The sequence below is a fragment of the Peromyscus maniculatus genome, chromosome 11 (genome assembly GCF_049852395.1).
Source record: "Peromyscus maniculatus bairdii isolate BWxNUB_F1_BW_parent chromosome 11, HU_Pman_BW_mat_3.1, whole genome shotgun sequence".
Classification (NCBI taxonomy): domain Eukaryota; kingdom Metazoa; phylum Chordata; class Mammalia; order Rodentia; family Cricetidae; genus Peromyscus; species Peromyscus maniculatus.
In genome coordinates this window covers 50,726,844-50,753,332 of record NC_134862.1, presented here as the reverse complement: position 1 = coordinate 50,753,332, position 26,489 = coordinate 50,726,844, and positions in this window count along the sequence as shown.

The window sequence follows — 26,489 nt, the reverse complement described above, 5'->3', positions numbered from 1 at the left end:
TCAGGGAATTCTGCTGAGGAGAGCAAGGAAGGATTATCAAACTATAATAAATAAAGAGAGAGAGAGAGAGAGAGAGAGAGAGAGAGAGAGAGAGAGAGAGAGAGAGAGAGAGAGAGAGAGAGAGAGAGAGAAAAGCCAAGTGGTGGCGGCACATGCCTTTAATCTCAGCACTTGGAAGGCAGAGCCAGGCGGATCACTGTAAGTTCAAGGCCATCCTCAAAAGTGAGATCCAGGACAGGCACCAAAACTACACAGAGAAACCCTGTCTTGAAAAAAAAAAAAAAAAGAATGTCACAAGAAAACCTACGGAGTCAACTAACCTGGGCTCATAGGAGCTCACAGAGTCTGAATCAACAACCAGGGAGCCCACATGAGAGTAGGCGCTCTGCAAATGTGGAATAGGTATGTAGCTTGGTCTTCGTGTGGGACTCCGAACAGTGGGAGCAGGGGCTGTCTTCTGACTCCGTTCCTGGCATTTGGGAGCCTATTCCTCATACTGCCTCTCCTTGTCCAGCCTTAATACGAGGGGAGGTACTTAGACTTATTGCAGCTTGGTATGTCATGTTTTCTTGATATCCATGGGAGGCCTGCTCTTTTCTGAACAAAAATGGAAGGGGAATCGATTGTGGGGATGGGCGTTGGAGGAGAGGGACTGGGAAGAGAGGAGGGAGGTGACATTTTTGTTAGGATGTAAAAGAATACATTTATGTTTGATATCATAAATCTTGCTGCCTCTTGTGCTCGTGTACACTATTTAAAGTTATCCGTTCCTACTTCTCTGTGAATCCACCTTTCACAAAATGCAACATCCTCCATTTCCCCAAATTTTTGTGTTTTGTTTTTATTTAACATAAAAGTTAAGTGAATGGCTCCATATTTGGAGATAGAAATGGGTTTTTTCACATCAGACATGGTTAGGTCACCTATCACATGGAATATTTCAGGGACAGACCCAAACTCCTTTAGTGTAAAAAGTGTGATTGAGATATCCTTTCCTTGGTATTTATCAGGGTTAATATTCAATTCACACTAAATGTTTTCAGCCTTTTCTTTCAACATTGTCCCATGGTATTAAAATAAAAAAGAAGTCACCCCACCAGCAATCAAAAGAATTTTTTTGATAAGATAGCAGTAATTTTGAAACTTTGTTAGTTCAAAATAAAGGGAGTAGCTAGTAGTTATTAATAAAACAAACAGTGCCATCTACTGACTGTACTTTCCTACACTTAACGTTGCCAAAGAAACCAAGCTTAAATCACTTTGTCTTCCACAGTGAGGGTGAATGTAGTAGTCATTTACGGGATATTCTGAATCCTCTGAGCATCCTTATTCACTTCAGTAATCACTCCTGAATCTTTCCTTCTGCTGACTGAAGTGGATTTTGCATGTACTTAAATCAAATGCTGGACACTTTAAAATAACTATCATCAAGAGACAGGTCCTAAAGTGTCTTGTGCTAGAAACTGAGATACAAAAGAAAAGCATCTAGACTCCCCCCACCCACCCCACAATGTACATATATGACTCAGTAAGACTTAGAAAATTTCAGAAGTATGAGACCACAAAAAATTAAAAAGAAGAAAAGGCTCGGTAACAGATTGAAGAAATAAAAATCGCATAGGATTTATTAGTAAAGGGGGAAAGTGTAGGCATGTATCATTACAGATAAAGTAAGTAGAATTAGAGTGAACCTTTATTATCTTTTAATTCATGTGCAATTTCATAGAAACAAAATTAAAAACATTATGAAAAAATAATTATTTGAAAATCACATGAATTGCATGTATTTGCTTTACATGTGTGTATGTGTCTATGGGCATATGACGAAGCACATATGTGATGTTTAGAGTTTAACTTGTAGGGTCATTTTGTTCCTTCTGCCATCTGTGTTCCCAGGATCAAACTCAACTCACCAGGCTTGGTATTAGACCTCCTACCTCCTTAGCCATTTCACCCATGTTGGTTATATTTAAATAGAAATTGTTTTTGGTGCTTAAGGTCAAATTCACAGCCTTGCACGCACTTGATCTCTAGATAACTGAGCTATATCCCTAGCCCAGAATTTATTTATTAAAGGGCACAAGCAAAGTTTTTCTATGTGATTCACTAGCTGTATTGCCAAGTGCCTGAAAGCAGAAAAGAATAGGGCAAGTTTGAGCCAAGAGCAGTACCTAGAGCAGAGGTACTCAGCCTATGAGTTGCTAACCCTTTGTGTGGTCAAACGATCCTTTCACAGGGGTCACCTAAAACCATTTGAAAATATAGATATTTACATTACAATTCATAACATTAGCAAAATAACAGTTATGTGTAGATGATTTTTTAAATGGTCTTATTAAGTAAAAAATGCCTTATTAAATAAAAAAAAAAACCACGGAGTCAAATATAGGGGTGAAAGTCTTGGAGAGATCAGGGAAATAGGGAAAGTCCCCAGTCAACCTTACCTCACCAACTCTGCAGCTTCCAAATGCAAGCTACTTCCTGTCTTACCCACGCCTTTATTACCTTGCTGTTCTGCCCTCTCACTGGCTATCTTAGTCCAACTACCTCACTTCCTTGTCACTGTCGTGACTTCACTATGGTTGGTACTGGGATTAAAGATGTGTGTCACCATGCTTGGCTCTGTTCCTTAGTATGGCCTTGAACACACAAAGACCCTGCCTGATAAGTGATAGGATTAATGGCATGTGCTGCCTGACTTCTTGTTTTCTTAAAATGGCTGGCCTTTCCCGCTGATCTCCAGGCAAGCTTTATTAAAGCACAAACAAAATATCACCACATTTCAGCACAAATAAAATATCACCACAGTTATGAAATAGCAACAAAAATGATTTTATGGTTGGAGGTTACCACAACATGAGGAACTGTATTAAAGTATTGCAGCATTAGGAAAGTTGAGAACCACTAATCTAGAGGAATAAATGGCTGTGGAACCATAAACCTATATTCAGATTCCTGGAGTGTTTTGGAAATGTCTTCTTACTACACCCATAGTGACCTTGCTACTCGGAACCTATTTCTCTTCACAACCCCAGAAACTGCAAAACAAGGCCCTAAAATTGGAGATTAGGCCAATGTGCAAGTTACTTATATCTTCCATCATCATCTCAATGTCCTGGATCATCCATATGAAAAACAAAAGCTTTTATTAGAACATTGCTTGACTAAAAATAAAAGGCACTACATGGAAATCTATTATTGATACAGAATTTTCAGACAACTAGAATTGTACTGATTCATTTACTGCTGTCACAGAGTCCTATAAGGCAGTATGGAGTTGCAATGTGTTTCATCTGTACTATATCACATAACACTAAATGTTAAAAATGCTTTCCTTAGCAATACATCATGAAAACAACAGCCATGGAAACACATGTTGCTTACCATTTCCTCTCTAAACTTTAAGACCAGTGAGTCTGGAGAAATTTTTAATTCTTCAATAGGTATGATTGAAGGAAGATGATTCAATCATAGACATTTACTACAACAGGTACAAGTTTTCCCTGGTGATAGGTACCCAATATGAAATTTCACTGCGTTTAGATTTGACAACCCTACACAAATAAGAGGATTTGTTGAAAAGGCGATGAAAAATGACAGGCATCCAAGTCCTGCAAAGCAAAAGCATCTTTATTCACAATTAGGACTTTGATTAGAACACTGCTTAAACCTCAGCTTGAAATCAAAGTGCTTTGTGAACAATCAACATAATTGCTAAAAAGATTCTAAGTTCATAGTCTCTATCTTAATGTAGTGATGATGGAGTTCTTGTGTGTAAAAGTAGTACCAATAATTGCTTAGGCAATATTTTATATCTAATATAACACCTTTTAAAACTGCAGTGATGTCTTAGTCCTCTATGTCCTTGGGGTAGGCTAAATAAAAATCATTTAAAATGTTTTATCATGATAAGTAAATCTGTAAGTATTATATATGTCGAAAACATCATTATTTGCAATTAAATTAAGACTTTTAATATAGGGACATTAATTTGTTTATTGAGGAAGATCTACATATAATAACAAGTGTCCTTGAGGGAGAAAGGCAGAGTTTAGACATCCAAAAGGGAGGAAGGGACACATGAACCCAGGGCAGAGAGATTGCTCGTCTTTAAGCTTGAGTTATATGGCCACAAAGTAAGTAAGACTTGCAAACTCCAAGAGCCACTCCTTGGTTTTTATGTCATGATCCATATTGAGATGTGTGTCATCCAGCATGAGAGAATTCATTTCTGTTACTTCACACAGCTGATCTTGTGGGAATCTGTTACCCCAGCCATGTGAAAATATATTCTGGACATACTCTGGGCAAATTTATCTTTCTTTAATTCAATATCCTATTTCATAATAATATCATTTTAATACATATACTATTACTTAAACTTGACTAACTTGAAAAAATGTAGTCCCAAGATATATTTTCCTTAAATTGTTGTTTTGTTTCCCCTATACACAAAGTTAATGTGTAAATATTTCAGAACTGGGAATTGGCTATTTTTTTCTATTGGAATTATTTTCTTCATATTTCATAATAATCAACCTTTGCCCTCTTCATTTATTAGAAAGAATTCTTTCCCCTCACTTTTTGTATTTCAACAATTACATTTGCGCTGCAAGCTCTTTGGCCTGTATAACACGGTAATTGTATCCTGCTGTCTTTATTTCTTTCGAAATATAATTTAAAGCTCTAGCCAGTTATATAACATGATTAATCACCTTGCTTATATTATGCAAGCTTTCTCCTATCTCTAATATGTAAGATTAATGAGGTATAAAATATTATCTCTATGATTCACTAATTTGTTTCTGGTGCACAGAAGGCAGGCTAGCACATAGAAGGTATTCTATAGAGTTTTCCTAAATTAATAATTTAAGAAACATATTTACAGTTGTATTACAATGAGATAGAGATGGTGAAATCATGAATTATGCTCGAATTACACTAAGGTTTATTTCAATTTTTGATTTGGGATGAAATACTTGTACATTTTCTGTGTTTATTCTAATTTCTGTTCTATGAGAACAGAAGATTCCTCAAACATTGTGAACAGAGCCACAGGGTGTGCAATTTGTTGGAGATATGCTTCTGTGTGTTAGTCTGTCATGAGGTGGCTGATTGTTTCTCGACTTTCTGAAGTCTACAATGGGTTTTAGGGCAAAACTGCTTCCCAGTCTGATACAGAGTGACAGCAATAGCAAGGACTGAGGTACTCAACAACATGGGTCATATAAGCTGACACTGAAACAGACATGATTCCCACCGTAGTTAGAAATTCATAATGCATGGACAAAAATTAAAAAAATAGTTTGAATTTTTGCATATAAAGTATAAAATAGGTTATAGAGAGGCAAATTTCTTTTTGGAGCACCTAGTGGAAAACATACTTTAAGCATTAAGAAAAATGATGAGAGAAGCATTCTTATTTAGTAGAGGAAGTTATGATTTTGAAAACCATTTAGATGAAAGGATGTTTTCTACTATGATTCATAGGGTTGCAGAATAATACCCAGTATTAGAAGTGGTGACTAGCATACTCTGATTTGAAGTGCTGGTTGTCGGCATTAAAGGACAACAGGAAAACAGTCAAAATTGGGTTCTGAGGGTACAGAACAGCTGTGGCTGTCACAAGGCATCTGAGCCACCCAGAGGGAAAAGCAAAGACCACTGGCAGAACCGATCTGAATATACAGACTTTGCAGGCAGGAAGTACATATTTTCCAATAGTGTTTGGATTATATCCCTAAGCCCTTGATTGTATTTTCCAGGGAGGAATAGCTTCCATATTTGATTAGAGAGAACTTAATTTGGCAGTCGGATGCATATTTTTCTTTTATCATTTTTGAAATGACTTTCAACAACAAACCGACCCAATTAAAGAAAACAGTTTTACCTTTTTTGAATAGATGATGTAATTTTTCAAATTGGAAGTCAACATTACGTTAGCAGGTTTTCAGTATTAGTTTTGGAGGCATAGAAAAACTATTACTGAATTCTATTTTTAAAAGTTTTTTTTTCTTCATCTTTAGAATTTAGTATTAAAGACAATTCTCTTTCAGGAAGTTACAGATCATAGAACTCTGGAAGTAATAAATAGAAAAAGTAAAAATATTTTATATCTAAAATTACAGAAACTTATCTGTGCATTTTTTTTATCATGGACCCAGTTAGTTGATGAATTATATAGTCACATAGACATATGGTGGATTTATACAGAATTAGACATCCCTGTTTTTATTGTTTTCCTTCTAATTAAATACATGCATCTTTAATTATGTCTTTAAATAATGAGTTAACAGTATAGCAATGAAACATCTTCTTTTTTGTTTATTCTGCACAATTTCTCACCATTATTTTCATATGAAATGAAAATGTAAAACACAAATAAGTACTTTCAAGCAAAAAAATTAATGTAAATTTGGAAGTTATATAAATAAATGGTATATACTCTATATAATACTAAAAATACAAGGAAGTTATAGTCAAAATGCATATGATATGTACATTTATATGTACATATATGTGTGTGTGTGTATGTATGTATGTTTGTAACAACAATTAACAAAAAAGAAGCCATGGATTTGAAAAATTGAAAGGAGTGGTATATGGAAGGATTTGGAGAGAGTCTAGGGAAAGGCAAAATGATATAGTTATATTATATTCTTAAAAATAAAAAAAGTTAAAGAGGAAAGGAATATGAGGCATGATTACATTGCCTATGTATAAAAAGACACAATTTGTTTAACATATAGCAAATAACTTGAATGTGAATTTATTCAAGTAGGTAGAAAAAAACTTATGCACTGCCATTCCTACTCAGAACATTACATTTGTGGTATGAGAGCTTAATAAACTGCTAAGATAAATAACTCAATAAGCAATTAATCACTAAATGCTCACACAAAAGAAAAAATAGTCTTAAAGTGTCAAATGAGACTAAAAGTAGGATTTATATGTAGTTTTTCTGTTGAGAAATAACATTTAAAAATGAAGAAATTGGAGGAAACTCAAATTCCAGGTTTGGTTTCACATTGTCTTTGGTGGCTAGACCTTGAGAGTTAGTTAGATTTAGGGAAACACAGTATAGACTCATGAGAATAAGAATGCTTACTGCATTTTTTGTATTTTTATAATGAACCAGTATGTCGCAGATCACCCAGTGCTAATTTTCATTAAGTATATGTGTGAATAGTTATGTCATCATTTATTTATTTGCTCATGCATTTATATTAATTCTCTTTAGAACTTTTTTTTACATATTTGAGTTTGTTATGAACTACTGCTCAAAGGTGCAATATAAAGAAGATTGACTAGAAATACTAACTTACTCAAGCATAAACCAAAGTTGTTCTCATACAGTATTTTTAGGAGAATGTGGTTAAAAAGAAAAACAAAATGTTCCTAACATTTTTTGTATTAATTTTAAATGGTAGTTAAGCTGTATTTTTGTTCAGCTGCACAATTCAGGTTGAATCAGCTCCCGTATTTCAGTTTATATAACATAGAAACATTTCTATAGGTTTTCATTATTTTGTATGTTTTGCAACAAAAAAAAACAATTTTTTTATATTATTCTTTTTTTACAATATAATTTATTTCTACATATCAGCCTCGGATTCCCTGGTTCTCCCCCCTCCCCCTCCTGCCCTCTCCCCTTCCTCCCAACCCACCCTGCATTCCCATCTCCTCCAGGGTAAAGACTCCCCTGAGGAGCCCTGCCCCCATGCCCATCATTGTCTGAGACCCCAGTCACTTCCTGAGACTTAGAGACCTGCCCCCAGCTCCCATCCTGCCCAGCACTTCCCTTCTGGACAAGAGGTGAGTACCTAGGCTCAGCCTAGATCCCATCCCTGGGCACTAGCCACTCTGGGGAAGACCTGCCCAACTTGGCCCCAGGTTCTGGCCATTGGGCAGGATCCCTTCTACCCCCACCCCCACCAGGAAGGCTCACCTTCTCCAAGAACCCTGGCAGACCCTGCAATCTCCAAGCCCTGGCCCCACACCCATCATCGCCTGAGACCCCAGGCACTTCCTGAGACTTAGAGACCAGGCCCAGCTCCCATCCTGCCCTGGACTTCCCATCCTGCCCCAGACTCCCCATCTGGACAAGAGAGCTCCCATCTGGACAAGAGAGAGAGACTTCCTGAGTCTGTCAGCTCTGTCTGGACCAAGTGCACTGATAAGACCAAGAACGAACCACAAGGAGATGGGCAGACATCAAGCAGAAGTACATACAATAAAATGAAGAACAATACAGTATCACCAGAACCTAGCCTTCCTCCAACATCTAGACCTGAACATCAAAAATTGGAAGAAGCAGAAGAAAACAGCCTTATGAATAACATCATGAAGAAGGTAGAGGCTTATATAGAGGAAAAGACAAACAAAAAATGGGAAGAATGCTATAAAAAACTAGAGGAAAGGACAAATAAAGCAGAAGAAAACAATAAAGCCCTGGAAGAAAACCCAATTTTTAATTAGGAATGAAGGAAATTCATAGATGTGGCCTCCCCCAGGGAAAAGCACACCAAGTGTTTATCTAATACCAAATAGTCAATCCTGAAAATAAACATACAAGTAATTTTATACAGAATCAGCAGGTTGCATTTAGGAATATATATATATATATATATATATATATATATATATATATATATATATACACACAATAACAATAAAACAGAGGTCATGATTTTGAAAGTGAGCAAAGAGAGTTATATAGGACAGTTTGGAGAAAGGAGCAGGAAAGAAGAAATGCAATTATAATCTCAAAAAAGAAGAAAAGAAAGAAAGTAAAACAAAAAAGTGTACCTAGTACTTTTCTTTGACCCCTGTAGTAATCCTTTCAAGTCTTGTTTGAAGTTCTTACGTTTTTCAATTTGCATTTTTGTCTTGTATTTTCTCCTAGTATTGGCTTAAAATCATTTTAATGTTTCCCACATATGTGTCTGGCTTTCTTTATCATCTTTATTCTATTCTGCAATAACAGATATTTTTAGAGTAGAAAGAAAGGTAAAATTATCTTTGATAAAAGTTTAATGCTTTTCCCTCAGCTACCACCAGAGATATATTTAAACTTGCAAATTTTATCCTTGTTGAAACGGTCTTACTTTAATTGTCACATTTATACTTGGAATCATTTACTGACTCCCTATTGAGTAGGCAGCCAATTACCAGATCAACTACTTGAAATGGATGATACCTGGTTTTTGACAAAAATAAAACATCAGCTCTTATACATTATTTAACATGCTTTAGCTTATGTTGTTTTTTTTAAACTGTAGCATACTGTTGCCATGATAATCATAGAGTAATAAAACATGTAAAATATACTTAGTAGAACAGTGTGATGTTATATGAGGCATAAAGTATGAAAGACTTTCAGAGCTACACTACTGTGTGAAGCTTGGCACAGGAATAAGTCCATTATCTCCATTGTCGTCCCTTCCTCCTAAGCACTGTCCCAAATTTGAGATGAGAAACTGAACCATGACATCGCTTATGTCATGAATGAAGACAAATATTTCTGACTCTAGGCATAAGTGGCTAGCAAATGAATGGGATAAACAAAGAATATGATGAAATATCAGTGTTGGCTCAGATTTAGAGAACTAACACCATGCAGAATATTCAGAGTGAGAAACAGAAAGATGTTGATAGGATTTATCATGGAAGTGGTAGTGTGACACTGTTGCCTGGTGTCTCCTGGTTTTTGTTTAATTTATCATATAAATAACTCTATCATCCAGTAACTTCACCCACTACTGAATGGTGCTCAGACAGTCTCCGTGGAAAGTACAGAGAAATGGAGAGATGGACAGAAACGTTTTTCTAAGAAATTGAGCTCTGATATTTTAGATACTGCCTAATACAGTTCAATGATATGGTCAATTTTAAATAAAAAAATTTATTATAACTAAAATAGAAATAAGATTTACTAACTAAAAAATAAGACAAAAGGTTATGTGGAATAGGTAATAAATATTAATGGTAAGAGAAAATGAAAGCTGTTCCAAAAACTTATATCACAACACATTATAATAGCTATTATTTTAGTTCATACATCACTTCATTTATTTAGATAGCTTTATTTAAATGAAACATAAATTCACATCTATTACATACATATTTCATTTTGTACTAAGTGCTGTCTGTAACATAAGAAAAACAATCATCTAAAGGTACACTTCCTACATTAAATTCATTAGAATAATAATTTCTTATGGCTTTTGATCAGCTACATGTTGTAATAAGTATCAAATAAAAGCACCAAAGCATTGTTATTATTTCTAATAATTTGCAAAAAGAAAAAAAAGAGAAATCATGCTGATATCTAAAAATGAAACTATAAAGTGACCATTGAAAGTTGAGTTGAAATGCACCCAGGATAATAATGCATGTTAAAATCTCTTTCTTACATCAGTATTAAAGTGATTGTGAAAAGGCATCAACTGAGTCATTATTCAAGATTAGTTTGATAATATGATTGATATTTATATATTAACAATAATATGATTGAATCGGCAGTATTTAGACACAAATATCTAAGAGAAACTGTAGCTAGTTTTCCTGCCTTGCCCGCAGTCAGGACAAATCTCTGTCACCTGCCAGTCCGACAGCCGCTCAGACCAAGTAAACACAGAGACTTATATTGCTTACAAACTGTATGGCTGTGGCAGGCTTCTTGCTAACTGTTCTTATAGCTTAAATTAATCCATTTCCATAAATCTATACCTTGCCACGTGGCTTGTGGCTTACCTGCATCTTCACATTCGGCTTGTCATGGTGGCGGCTGGCAGTTTCTCTGACTCAGCCTTCCACTTCCCAGAATTCTTCTCCTCTTTGTCCCGCCTATACTTCCTCCTGCCTGGCCACTGGCCAATCAGTGTTTTATTTATTGACCAATCAGAGCAACAGATTTGACATACAGACCATCCCACAGCAAGAAACTATTTACTCCCTATGAAGGGTTGGGGATCGGGGAATAATGGATGAAGGAGAGGGAGGGGGAACTGTGGTTGATATGTAAAATGAAAAAATAAATAAATAAAAAAAGAAGAATAAAGAAAAGTTCTGAATGAAACCACAAAAATGCATCACAACATTATAAATGTCCTTTATTTTTGTTTTTGTCTCATATTAATAAAATTAAATGATAATGACATTTTAGTAGGTGTTTAAATTGTATTCTGCTTTTATTCACCTCATTTCTCTTCCTTGTTCCTATTCTAGTCCTGATTCCCTTTCATTTATTTTTTTCTTTAAGAGGCAGTGCTTGACTTTACACAGACCAACCAATAAAATGCCAAAAGGCTCCCAATAGTAATCTGTGCACTTACCTCATTCCCATTAACCAACCACCAACCTTAAATCACTTTGTTGAAAAAAAGACACAAGATCCCATGCTCTCATATTTGTGGAATTTTTCCAATCTGAAAAGAACTCTATAGTTTTCTATTAAAGGATATTTATATTGCTTTAAATCAAAATTACATAAAAATGAAAACTAGGAATTTTAACATTTGAAGGAAGACGCTGTTTTGCCTGAGACCAACTGTGACATTTACAAAAGATTTGTTATTAATTTAAAAAGCAGAATAATGTATCAAGTTTTGCTTCCCTGTAGTTTATTGAAAGTCAGTGTGGGGTAGGCAAGTTACCTATTGTGTGACAGAAATTAACCTCCAGAAATGATATTGGTACAGGTGGAGTATAGTTTCTGCATCAGTAGCTGAGTGGGCTGAATAATTGCATTAGAATATCAGATGGATGCACTGAAGAGAAAGGTGGTATGGAGTAATGAACATAAAATACCACACTAAAAGAACCACCACAGGGTCCACAGGTGAAAAATCTTGTCAACTGATTCTTCAAAAGTCTGGAAATGGGGAGGTTAATCCATTTCTTAAATAAGCAAAAATATATGTTCTTTTCCTTCACATGTGTCTGTATGTCTAGTGTGCATGTTTTCATATGTGTTCATGTGTCTAAGAATGCACATGCACATGTTCACTGATACATGGAGTCCAGAGGTTGATATCAAATGTCTTTCATAGTTGCTTTCCACCTAATGCTTTGAGTTGAGTTTTGCGGTGGTATTGTGTTCCCTGAAATACTGTGCACCCTAATAAACTTATCTGGGGTCAGAGACAGAACAGCCACAATATTAAACATAGAGGATAGGCAGTGGTAGCACACGCCCTTAATCCTAGCATTCCAGAGGCAGAAATCCATGTGTTCAAGGATACAGCCAAGCATGGTGACTCATGCCTTTAATCCCAGAAAACAGGCCTTTAATCCCAGGGAGTGGTGGTAGAAAGCAGCAAGGTATATAAGGCGTGAAGACCAAAAACTAGAAGCATTTGGCCTAGTTACGCATTCAGGCTTTTGAGCAGCAATTCAGCTGAGACCCATTCTGGATGAGGACTCAGAAGCCTCCAGTCTGAGGAAACAAGACCAGCTGAGGATCCGACGAGGTGAGGTAGCTGTGGCTCTCTGATTTTCCATTGTTCACCCCAATAACTGGCCTCCGGTTTGATTTTATTAATATGAACTTTTAAAATTCATACTACAGAGTTTTCTCACTGAACATGGAGATTACCGATTTCATGAGCCCAACTGGCCTGTAAGGCCCAGGGATGCTGCTGTCTCTGCCCTTCCAGAACTCACATGACAGGTGCACCCTACCAAGCCTGCTTTTTATATTATTGCCTGAGTTGTCTCCCCAGGCTTATATGTTCTTTTAGGCTTATGATTTGTTTTCTTGGTCTTGAAACAGAGTAATATCATTGTATGGTTCACATAGGACTAGCAATGATGATGATGATGATGATATAATATGATGTGCTTCTTACATATTATTAAACTAAGTTTCAATTATTAATACCAAACTTTTCCAATCTGTAATGTGTGATTCATTGCTCAGAACACAATAATAAGTTAATATAAGTTTAGTTTAATTATCATTATTAAATAATCTCAAACAATATTTAATATTGCTTTTACCTGAATAATGATCATTTTGAAAAATGTGCACAATTTTCACCTTATTCTACCATTGATTCTTATGTAAGTCACAGAGCTAAAAGTAGTTTTAATGTCTGAGAACAGAAATGATGTAGATGTGAATAACAATTAATCATTTTTAAGATATATCATAAGGATAAAATTGCTATTTCATGTTAAATTATATCTTTATGAAGATATTACAGTTACCAGTTCTGAAACTCAGTATTTAACCATATCAGTACTGTATCTACAGATGTTGTATATCTGAGATGTCATAATTTATAATGGAAAAAGAATTTAGTACAAATGGCTTAGCACTTGATAACATCTTGCCAGTCTCTTATTATGATTTCATGATATTTAGTATTTAACAAATCAATTGATTGCAACATGTCTTAATTTCTGAAAATGTAAATAGCTGAAAAATATTTGTTTTATTCATACTATGCTAAATATAGCTATATTTAATCAGATTAAAAATACTTATTTACAGAATTACATCAACATAACAAATTATATTCAAATTTAGAGATTAAATTTGTCAGTTCATCCTCATGGAATAACTATTTAATATTTTTATTTATACTTTTATTTGTAAAAGTATTTTCAGTCTTCAATCTACTTTTGTGGCTCAAATTCTGGAAAATTATTTTCATATGATCAACCATAACCTCATGCTAATTGTGGATGACTCATCCTTATGAAAATGGGGTAGGAAGTTGACTCACTGATCCAGGGTAGCATCAAATGTTTTAAGTGAATGTGTGCTAAATACTTAAGAATGTATGTTAAATACATAAGATATTGTTCTACGGTTGAAGCTTTATTATTGTGTATCTCACAGTGTACATATTTGTAACTTTATATATATATATAATATTATATAAACTTGATATATATAATCAGTGAAGTATTGTCTTTGCTTATATATTCAAATTGCTCAATGGGCCGTTATCTATTATTATATGTTCAAACTACAGAATTCCAACAATTCTTACCCACTCACATACACACACACACACACACACACACACACACACACACACACACACACAGGAAAGAGGGAAAGAGAGAGAGATATAGATCACTAGCCCTGTTATAACTCAAAGTTAAGAATAAGGACATGCCATTAGGTACATTGAGTACAATTACAGGCTAAAATCATTACAGCCAAGAGTATTCACAACACATGTGTACTAAATGATGAGCTTTAAGTTGATGATAATAAAATTGAGTAAAATCTGTATATCTAAATGTAAGGAAATAACTCCTGTATATAATATTGTGAAATATGTGAGATATTGGCAATATATGGATTCTAGGAAAAGTCAATGAAACAATAAATTTGATGTTAAAAACTTCTAGACATACATACAAAAGTAAGCATACCCATAACAACAATATATGCATAGGCAAAAATAAATATAAATAAAAATAAAAGTTTATATATGGATTTTTATTTTATATGCATAACAGATTACAGATGGATAGAAAAATATTGGCAAGATTATAGAGGGGAAAAGCCTCTGTAATATATAATGAATCAAATAAAAATAGAGTAAATCTAAAATAGGCTAAGTTGAAAATATTATGTTTCCATATATATTCTGTTACTAATAGGAATAAACATTAACTTATTCTTCAAAAAATTATACTATCATAAATGCTGTTTTACATATAAAAGTATGTTTTTAGGTATTTTGATAACTATGTCAATTAATGCATACTGACTGCATACATTAGTGGGCCCTCGTGCTATGACAAATTGAAGCTGGAGTGTAAACCCAATTTTCTGAAGATATATGTCTTCTTAAACAATTTTTAAACAAAATAAAACATACTAAAAAACAAAAACCATCACACTGAAGTTGGACAAGGCAAACCAAGAGAAGGAAAAGACCTCGTGAGAAGGCACTAGTTCACACGCTCAGGATTCCCATAAAAATACTAAACTGTAAGCTATACAGCAGATACACAGACTATCTGCTGAAGAACCACACAGGCCCTGTGTTCGCAGCTTCAGTCTTTGAGTTCATATGTGCCTTGCTTAGTTGATTTAGAGGGCCTTGTTCTCCTGGTGTCCTCTTCTCCCCTAGCTCTTACACACTTTCTGTCTCTTCTTCTTCAGGACTTCCTGAGCTCTGAGGGGGAGGATTAGATGGAGACATCCCATTTAGAGCTGATTATCCCAAGGTTTATCTTTCTGTTCCCATCTACTGCAGGAGGAAGCTTTCCTGATGATGCCTAATAAGGCATTGATCCATGAGTATAGCAGAATATCACTAGGATTTATTTTATCACTATTTTTTAAGACCAATAGTATCTTATTTTATCCTAGTCTTTTGGCTATCGAGTCTCTGGTTCTTGGTCACCCAAGCAGTATTGGGTATGGGTTCCATCTCTTGGAGTGGGTCTTAAGTCAAATCAGACATTGGCTTGATACTCCCACAAACTTTGTGCCACCATTGCCTTAGCTTATTTTTCAGGCAAGACAGATTGTAGATCAAAGGTTTTATGGCTGGAACGGTGTTCTGTTTCTCTTTTGGTATCCTGCCAAATACCTACCCATACCAATGATACTAGAACATAGGGATGAAGGTTCTATGTAAGCACCAGAGTTCAATGAGTTTTGTGGATATTGTTTTTGACAATGGAGCCTTGCTATCAGTTTGTAAAGGGCAACCTACTGTCTTGGCAACAGCCTGGATTATTTGGAGGTTTCTATGGGACCCCTTTGAACAGTAATCAAATTGGATGGAACCCACTCCAGCTATTTGACATTTCTTTTTTGACAAGAGGTATCCACATGGGACACTGTCTCCCACATTATTTGTAGACTTCATCAGGTTAGCCTTCATACATTTCAGTAAGTTTCCACTACATTAGATTTTCATACCATCCCTCCAAATTTTTCTCAATACTAGCTGTCTTTCCTGGCATTTCCTCCCTAAACACCCTATCTCCTACCACTCCCACCCCCAGTCTACCCTTAAAATGCATTCTATTTCCACATCCCATGGAGATCCACATGTGCCTCCTAGTCTCTTTTATACCTAACTTCTCTCAGTCTACAAATTATAAATTGGTTATCATTTTAGATGGCTAATATCCATATATAAGTGAATAAGTATCATATTTATATTTCTGGGTCTAGATTACATCACTCAGAAATTTTTTTTCTAGTTCTAGTTGTTTGTCTGAAAGTTTTGTGATGCCATCTTTAAGAACTGAGTAATACTATATTGTGTAAATGGACATTTTCTTCATCCTTTTGTTGAAGAACATCTAGGTTGTATCCATTCTCTAGTTACTGTGAATAGAACAGCAATGGACATAGTTGAGCAAGTTTCCTTGTTGTAGGATGAAGCATCCATTGGGTATATACCTAAGAGTAGTACAGCTGGATATAGAGGTAGGTGAATTCCCATCTTTTTGAGGAGCTGGCACTCTGATTTCCATAGTGGCTGCACATGTTTGGACTCCCAAAAGCAATAATAATGAGTGTTCCCATTATTTCACATCTTTAGCCAAATTAGCTGACTCATGTGTATTATGTTCAATCCGCATGAGTCTATTTCATGGATAATAGAGACTTATTAAGATATAAAGTGAGGAAATACACTCATGAATACAGAACAGAGTAGACAGCTGAAGTTGTCCTCTGATCTGACCAGGAGTGCATCCACCTCACAAGCAGGAGCAGGGAGAAAGGTATGTAACCCTTCTCCTTCTCCTCAGCCCAAGGTGATGGGTGGAGAAAATACTACTACATTAAAAGTAGTCACTTTTCCTTGTGTCCTGTTCATCCTGAAACGACAGCGTTCATACTGTCACTGTTGAGGAAAGGGCAGTTCTTTGCCCAGCAGGTCTTTTGTGTCAAGAAGAACACAAACTTACAAATGGATATGTTTAGAAGCCCAGCATTTTTAAAGGATCAGATCAGTGCTGCCAGGAGCAATAGCATCTCATGTCAACAGAATTCTAAGTTATCAAAACATTTAAATGTCATATTCTCTTTTTCTATGAAGTGTTTTAAGATTACCTATACATATGACATATGTTTCTGTAATCTGGAGAACCTAACTAACATAACTCTAAAAATAACAAGCATGACTGACTATAGCTCAGTAAGTCTTATCTACCTAAATAACCTAAGGACTAAGGCTTCACTTTAACAAGATAAACAATCTGCAAACAGATGTACCATGAAAGAACAATGACCTCAAAATTGTGACAATACACAAAATATCTTAAACAGAAGTAGAAATGTATAGTGCAATATGCAATATGACAATATCCTTAATATGTATCAATAAACAGAGGTAGAACATACATACAGTATGACAAATATAATTTTATATTTGTATCAATATACAAAATATTTCAAACAGCAGTAGAAATATATGTACAATAAAACAAATATAGTCTTATAGTTGTATCAATATATAAATACTCTTAAATAAGAACATAAGAATAGTTTACATTTTTATCAAATATACAAGAATCTATAGCAGTCCAAATTATGCAAGGCTGATAGGTTACTAAATCAGTTTACTAGTATATACAATAATCTACCTTAATATACTATACCTATCCATTCCCCTTTTTCTTTTCTAAAGGAGAATACTGAGTCTAATTTTTATTGTTGCACCCCAGACCCTATAACTACCCATCCATAACTCTGAGAAAAATGAAACTTCTGGGAAAGAGACATCATTTACTTATAATTGGTTCTGCTGTTTCAGGATCAATGGTATCTCTGTGGGGGTCCTGTAAGAGAGTTTAGATAGTTAGGTCTCAATAGGACTAGCTGTAGAGTCTGCAGCCAGTCTCACAGTAATGGGTAAGATTGTCAGAAATTCTGGCTAGAAGTGTAGTATGATGGGCCATCTCATCTTGGAACTGTCCTGAAGAATTATCAGTCCAAGGCTGATCATTGAGCAATGTTCTTTAGTACAATGACATCTTTCTGGACCGAGTAGAGTCATTGTTGTGGGGCCCCCATCTTCTTTCTGGAGACTTCAGAGATTGCTATCAGAAAGATTTATATTCACTGTGGAAAACTTGAACTTTGATAATATCAAAATGAAAGGTTGGATTTAGGATGATTTGAGAAAGGATTTCCATAAATCAAGGATATGCATGGAAAGAAATGGAATCTTGACAGCAATGGTCCCTAGATTATTGGTTTTCTTCTATCTCATACCAGCTGTCTCTTCCAATATGAGACAGAATCTCCTACTTTTTTCTTTTAGCAATATGCTTGGTTTTTTGAGAAGGAGAAAGCCACATTTCAACTCCAAAGCAAGCTTGATTTATAATTGAACAGGGACCACAACTATTCTAAAGAGATATAGATGTTGGCAGTGAGATATTGGTATATTGGTACCAATAGGTCCTTCCTTTATGTGGTAGATGTCTAGGTGTCCAAGGCCTTATGACTTCTTGAAGATGTGTATTTCTAATATCCTGTAAAGACAAAACAAAACAAAACAAAACCCTACCCTGACCCTTGTTGGTTGAGTTTTCCTTACAACTTGTACAATTGTCACATCAGCACATCATTGGATGAGCTATCACTTCTCATCAAGGGGTTCCTCTTGTTTGAAGCGAATTTGTATTAATTGTTGGTAACCATAGCTTTTCTTGCAGAAACAAAAGCAAAACCCCTTCCCCAATGTAGGATGAATCCTGTTTTCCATTCTGTGGTCAACACATCTTTAAAGTAAACCCGTTGGTTTAGCCCAGGAGTTTTTATTATTATTATTATTATTATTATTATTATTATTATTATTATTATTATTCAATGTCTCTTCACAGCTGTTGTTCCTTTCTCATTAGCATTGAGAAAATTAAGGTTATTAAAGCATTTTGTAATCTCTTTCTCAGAGTCATTGTATATGTTTATTTAGTATATCCTTTAAAGTTCAGTTGGATCTTTTATTTGACTGCTTGGCCTGTGAGATTGTGTGGTATACCTGTAATATGCTTTATATTGTAATAATCAAAAAACTGTCTCATTTTATTTGAGACATATTCTGGAGCATTATCAGTCTTAATTTGTACAGATATTCCCATAATGGCCACAACTTCTAATAGGTGTATAATCATAAAACAGCCTTTTCAGAACTGTGGGATTTGTCCATTGAAATCTTGAGTAGATATCAATGGTATGGTGCCCCTTACGATGATCAATCCACATGAGTCTATTTAATGGGTAATAGGGATCTATTAAGATATAAATTTAGAAAATACACTCACAAATACAGAACAGAGTAAATAGCTGAAGTTGTCCTCTGATCTGACTAGGAGTGAATTCACCTCACAGGCAAGAGCAGGAGAAAGGGGCATGTGACCTCTCTCCCTCTCCTTTTAAGAAGTCACATACAATAGCCAGAAGTACCACCTCCTTTGGGCCCTGTAGACCAAGGTCATGTGCAAAGCAAATATCACTACACTTGTGTTATTGATTTTGGCCATTCTGACAGGTAATGTGGTGGCACATTCTGGCAGGATGTGCTGAAAGAAGACTGGAGGACCCTAAATTTAGAATTTTAAAATATTATGTACATTTTAAAGGTGAAGATACCAAATGTATCCTAAAATAAAATAATTATAAAATTAGCAATTGTGAATTAAAATCAATTATCTATATTTCAACATTATATAAACAGTAAATCAAACATCATGATTGATATGAAAAAACATTATAGCATGTAAGAAAATTCTCATAATTAAGTAAAAAAGTAATGTACTTGAAAATATTAAGACAAAGGTTAATAAAGTTATTATGTTACTCATAGGTTTATATGCTGATTATCTTTATTTTACCTCAGGCAAAGAGATTCCATAGACCATGCAAATAATTCCTATTTCCAAATGAATGCTCTGCATATGTTGTTCATATTTGATAGTTGCAGGGCCTAGCAGAGATGTCGCAACCTTCAAACATTAAGTTAAATAGTAAGTAATAAGGTACATATTCCATATACTTATTGATACTTCTGATTCTGTGAACTGACTTAATGACAACTGTAGTTACCAGAAGTTCCTTTGATAGAATATGTCATTATCTTGTCAGAGTCACATAGAAATACATAAGGAGTTATTTCAAGAAAAGAAAAAGGAACAAGAGAGTTAGGGTGTACTCTGAGTCCCAAATATGACATGAAATGCAAAGGTGTGTTTATAACTCAGAGCAGGTACAAAACAAACATAAGGCTGAGTTATAAAAGATTACATTTGTAGATTGAACATACAGTCATAAGGAAAACTGAGTTTTTAAAGTTTTTTTTTTTTTAATTACTCAGGTCAGGTCAGTGTAGCCATCACTTGTAAGTTTCACGTCTACTATTGAACTAAAATATGACTTTCAAGTTCATCTGTAACAGATTTAAATGACTTTGAGACATTGTTTCATTTAACAAGATCTTGGAACTTCTTATCTGCCTTGAGATCATTGGTAGGGCACACTGACCACATTTTTTAAAAAGTGGGTGAGCTCTAGACAGTGATGCTATTTCTTTCATTTCTCAGTTGACTTTCCTTTAGGGGAAGTTGTTGAGAGAGAGAGAGCTATGCTGTATAGTAAATTAGTGAAATAAACAACATTTAGAAGTGGAACGACTCTCCTATTATCAGATTTGCTGACAGGTATTGGAATAACATAGTAAAAGACATTGGGTTGCAGGAGAAATTGTACTGTACATAGTCAGTTTGCCTTCAGCATTTGTTGAATCAGCCCGGAATAATGTCTGAGGAAACGTAAAATCTTTTAATGCATAGAAATGACCACATAGGAAGCATTTTTCTTGGCACGAAAGCTAAGCTGTCTATTGCCTTGAGGAAAAAAAATAATGAATTTGAAAAGTGACATTCATTTTTTTAAACTTGCCCTGTCTGATGTTTTTATATGCTATGTTCATGAATAACTTGGGAGAAACTACAAATGAATACTGATTAGAAATTTAATCAGAGTAATGAATTATTGTGCCATCTTAGAAACAATATTACCTCACTCTTTTTCCCTAAGTCCATGTTTATTAATAAAAGCTAATTAAATTCTGACTCTGATGCAAATTTTCAAGTGTCCATTTTAAAAGTGCCTATCATGTGTCAAGAGACTTGCTAAAAAATTTTAATATGTGAAAAAATATCAGTGGTATAATTTTAAGGTGTAATGAATTTCTAGTTTCTAATTACTTCAATCAGATAAAACATTTCACTAGAGAAATTTTACTAAATCACCAATAGTTCAGTGCATGTATACTAAGGCTAGTTGTGTAACAGCTGCCAGGAACACAGGAGAAGTACTTAAAATAACAAAAATCTGTGGATACTGCTTTAACTGTCTGGAGTTAGACAACTAACTCATTGAAATGGGTTACGTACTATAACAAGCATTTATGAGTGTGTGAGAGCACCTGAGATGGCAATTTGATTAAATCTGTGAATTTCTGACCATTTTACAAGAGCAGATAACATTTATGTATATGCTTTAAATTTTAACAATTTAACTTTAACTTTTTTACCATATTGTTAGATAATTTTGATCCAAACTCACTAGTAATCATTTAATTCTTTCTACTAAGAAAATATGATTTCTTTCTAAGTATGAACACAGTTGTGAAAATGAAATATTACACATCTATCTATCACTAAGTGTTTAGGGATGTGAAATATTTTAATTTTTAAAAGATTTTTGAGCTGGGCATAGTGCCACATGCCTATAATCACAAGCACTTAAGGGCCACGGCAAGAGGATCGCCATATTCTCACTAGTAACGTCAGAAGTTACACCCATAAAGGATCAGCGACATGACTGAATGAATGTGAGCTGGACAAAGATGACAACAGTAGTGAACATGCCAATATGGACAGGGAAAAAGCCCACGGAGACCTCAAGGCTACACAAAGAGCTATAGGAAACTGAAGAAAGCTGGGAATAGGTGACATGGAAAAGCATGCCAACTGGTTCTCCAGTGCCAAATGTTTAGCACTGAAAACATACGTACAAATAACATTATATGAACTGAACAGGTTGTGTTTAAGAATATATATATACTATATGTATGAATACACACACACACACACACACATATATATATATATATATATATATATATATATATATATATATATGCTACATGCAATAAAAATTAGTAAAAAAGACAAGCTATGAATTTGAAGGAGAGCAGGGAAGGAAAAAATGGGTAAATTCCAAGAAAGAAAAGGAAATGATAAATATAATTATTATCTCAAAAATAATAAATAAAAACAAGCCTTTACAATATGGCATCCAGGTGAAACTTGCCCTTATGCACACATTTCTTCACAGAACCATTCCCCCTTATTACAATTCTCAGTGAAATTATTTGACAGTCTTTCAGTATTGACATCAGAGTTAAATTACTTATTAATTTACATGTACTGTTTCATTTTCTGTTTTACAGCAGGTAGTACATACAAAACTCTGCCCCCTAATTTTCTGGTTATTTCATCTGTCTTTTTACTCATTCCTTCATTCCTCTTCTAAGTTCAATGTTTCTTTTTTCTCTCTTGTAAGTATTTTATCTCAGAACTCAATCTTACTGTGAAGGTAACAGATGCAGATGCTACCTTGCTAGGGAGTTCCTTTGTGGCTATGCCTAAAGCTTTGTTGTGGTAATTGTCATATGGAAAACCCTTCCCAAGGTTTTCCTACTCTTAAATATGTAAGAACAAACCACGAAGTCAGACTGAAGGCTTTGACCAAGCACCTGCAAAGATGGTACTGACTCAAGTTTCTTCCTTAGTCTCATGAGGCTTGCAGGTCCCCAACATAAAAACCTTTTAAGAGTAAAGTAATGCAGACAACATCAGACCTGAACATTTTAGCTCACACTGTAAATGTGGCTCTTTTTAACTAAATGACTGTCAAAGATGTCATCATGCGAAGTACAGTGTGGTTCTCTGAGTTGTGAGGTTGGTTGGGAAAAAGTCTTACAGTTCTTACCATCCTACATGGGAGGCCTCCTTCTTTACAATATAATACTTTCACCTTGTTCCCAACTATGTTTAAATTCCTAGAACATTTTTGGGAGTTTCTGTTATTTTTTTCTTGCTTATAATTAACATTCTCTTCCCTTAATGGAATAAGCAGCAATATTTGGATTTAGGGTTATTAATTTATAATTACAATTGCTGAACAAATTGTTTTCAATTTCCTAATTTCCAGAATTTCTGTCATTTCTAATTTTCTTTAATATAAATTAGCTTCTACTCTGTTGAATTTTTGCTGATTGAAATAAATATTTATTGACTGTTTATCATAATTTTAGACTTACAAATTTCTTTCATTATTTTTGCTTCTCTTTGATCTTTTCTCAGTATCTTTACTTTTGTTCCTTAGAGAACTTAAGAAGACATGAAAAATAAACATTGTATTTAGTTTATAATGTTGATCTAAAATTTATATGGTCAATTTTTAGTTTATACAAATTTTATATTAAATGCTTAAGTGCCATGTATATACAAATGGATTTTATATTCAGCAATGAGCTTTCACATAAATTATGTATAAGGATGAATAAGTGGCTTGTCAATATGTCTTCATTTACCACACAACATTGAAAATACAATCATGACCTCCACCCACAGTCAAAATCATGTAAGCATTAGTGACTTTCTCCTTGGTCATCATTGTGTAGCCACAGCTTCATGTGGAGTAAATATTTGTTGAACACTGGCCTCCTGACAAAATAATGTATTAATAAGAAGTCACAGGTCACAATATTTTAACACTTGTCTGTGATTACTAAAGGATAATTTTAATAGGCAACTCTTTGCCAAGGATCAGTTAGAAGAGCCATTGGAAGGCAGATTTCTTTGAAACCTGTATGTCTCCAGTTTTCACATTTATTCTTATCTTGATATTTCATGCCAAGTGTTCTCACTGGCACTGAGCCTTCTCATCAAGACCAAACAATGAGGCTGTGTATTAATAGGAAATTTCACGCCCTTCAACAAAGCTGCCATACAGTTACTTGAAACTCTGACTCTATGCATAGCTTTTTAAGCTTTCTAAAAATGTTTTTGATATCTTGTATACCCAGGCATTCTACTAAATACGTGCACCATATATTTATTACTTTTTTGACAATGACAAGTTTTAGACTAAACTCTGCCTTTTCGTATTCTACTGTAGTAAACTTATTTATTTTTTAATAATAAAATTTATTTTGAAATCACTGATTCATATCCACTAAATCAGTAACAATTTCCAGTATTTCCATTCTGAATTCATATATTCTATCAGTACCAGATGGTGTTTCATTTACTGAATCTATTCCTTTATGTATTAGGTTTGACATGACTAATCATTTATATCTAAAACCTGCTTTGTACATCATGTTCAACCACCTTAATCACTAACCCCCCCCAGTCATATTTTTCCTTATCTCCTGTGTAGATAACTAAGATCATGATTGTGGATAGTGGCACATGAAAACTATGTTTGTCCTCCTTGCAAAGAAAATGTCATTTCCTAAGGTGATTTGATAGAATATTTAAGATTTATGACAAATGAAACAGTATCTAGTCAACCTGAATTCATAGTAACAATAGTTATCTATTACTAGAAATATGGACTTTATATGTTGATTTTGAGAAACTTGAGCATCAGCTGAGTTCAAAGTAAAATAAAGAGGGGTTATTTTAACTACCTTATAAGAGTTTTTACATACATATATAGATGTGTGTATGTACATATATATAATGTAGCAAAAATACAATATATAAATACATATTATAAATATACATATATATGTAGTGAATTTTAAACATATTATCTGTCATTATTACTTGGGTTCACAATGATATAGTGAAAGTAATTTCATTTAATATTCAGAAATCTTATGAGATTCTATTTTTCAATTGTTGGCTATAAACCCTGAGTCCTACTCAGGAAATTCTTTCCTGTATTTGTATTTTTTGGGGTATTACTAATGTTGTCTTCTAGTAATTTTAGCATATCAAGTATCACACTGACGTATTTGGTAATTTTGCTGTTGATTTTTTGCAGGATATTACACTGCATGCACACATCTAGTTTTCACAGCAACATTTGTTGAAGATGCCATCCCTGTACCAGTATTTTTGGCAACCTTGTCAAATATTGGATAGTTCTAATCATGTATGCTTATGTTTATGTTTTTCATCCTTTCCTGCCATTCCTTTGGTGATTTGAAATGTTTTGTTTTTCCATATGTATAGCATTTCCACAGGATTTTGACAGAAGGAACCACTGCAGTGAAAGTACAATTAATAAGGAACATTTCAGAATTTCTTTACAACCCTTCAAATACATTCAGGTTTGTCCAATAAACTAAAGTGCATAGGGAGTTGATATCTGAAAGTTTTTCACTAATTATTACTAATAATCTATAAGTAGGAAATAGAAGTAGGAAGTCTATACTGTCTTCTTGATAACTAGTGACTGGAGCCTAGTAGTATAATATACCATTAAGTGTACATTAGTTGTAGAAAATAATGAGTTTCACTGGAAAAATAATTACACATTCTTATAATGTATCATGATCATATTTAGACCCATTATTTTATTTTACCCACTGGTCCCTTTCCCCCTCCTTTTATTATGTTTGTTTCCTTGGAAGTAGTTACAACCCCTAACTTTTAAAATGCCATTGGATAGGGTTCACTTTTCTAGATAATTCATGCTAACCAGAATTCAAGCTCAAAATTACATATTTATTTAATTTCTTCATCATTGTATTTCAGAATTGATTTAGCCAAAACAAAATCAAAACTACACTGAATTTGGTCAAGGTAATACAACTTGTAATCTCAGCATTCAGGAGGCCCAGACATGATGACTGACATGAGTTTTAAGCCATTTTACCCTACAAAGCAATACCTTACCTTAGACAATTGCAATAACACTACACTGAGATTTCCTCTTGCCACATTCAGAGGGTCTACCAATTAGAAAACAAAAACAATAAATATTGGTGAAGATGCAACTATAAATAAAGCCTTAAATACTCTTGGTGGGCCTCTAAATTGGTATAGCTTCTATGGGAAGCAGTGTGAAATGTAACCAAAAGACTGAAAAACAGAACTATTACATTGTATTAGAGGTTTTTTGTGGCATCCACAAAACACTTGACAGACAACTTAAGGAAGGGTTTATTTTGCTCACTGTTGGAGGGAATAGTCCATCATAGTGGGGAAGTCATCACAGTGGGAGAATGTGGCAGTTGATACAAAGCAAAAGCATAAATCCAAATGCTCATTCTTTTTCACCTTTTCTTCAATCCAGGGCCAGGGCTCATAGAATTCTGTTACATGTAGAATATGTCTTCCTATCTAAGTTAACCTAATCTAGAGAACCCCACAGAGACATGTCCAGATGTTTGTTTACTTGGTGATATTAAACCCTATCAAGTTAATTGATCACAATCACTCATATCAACCAGCTATACTTA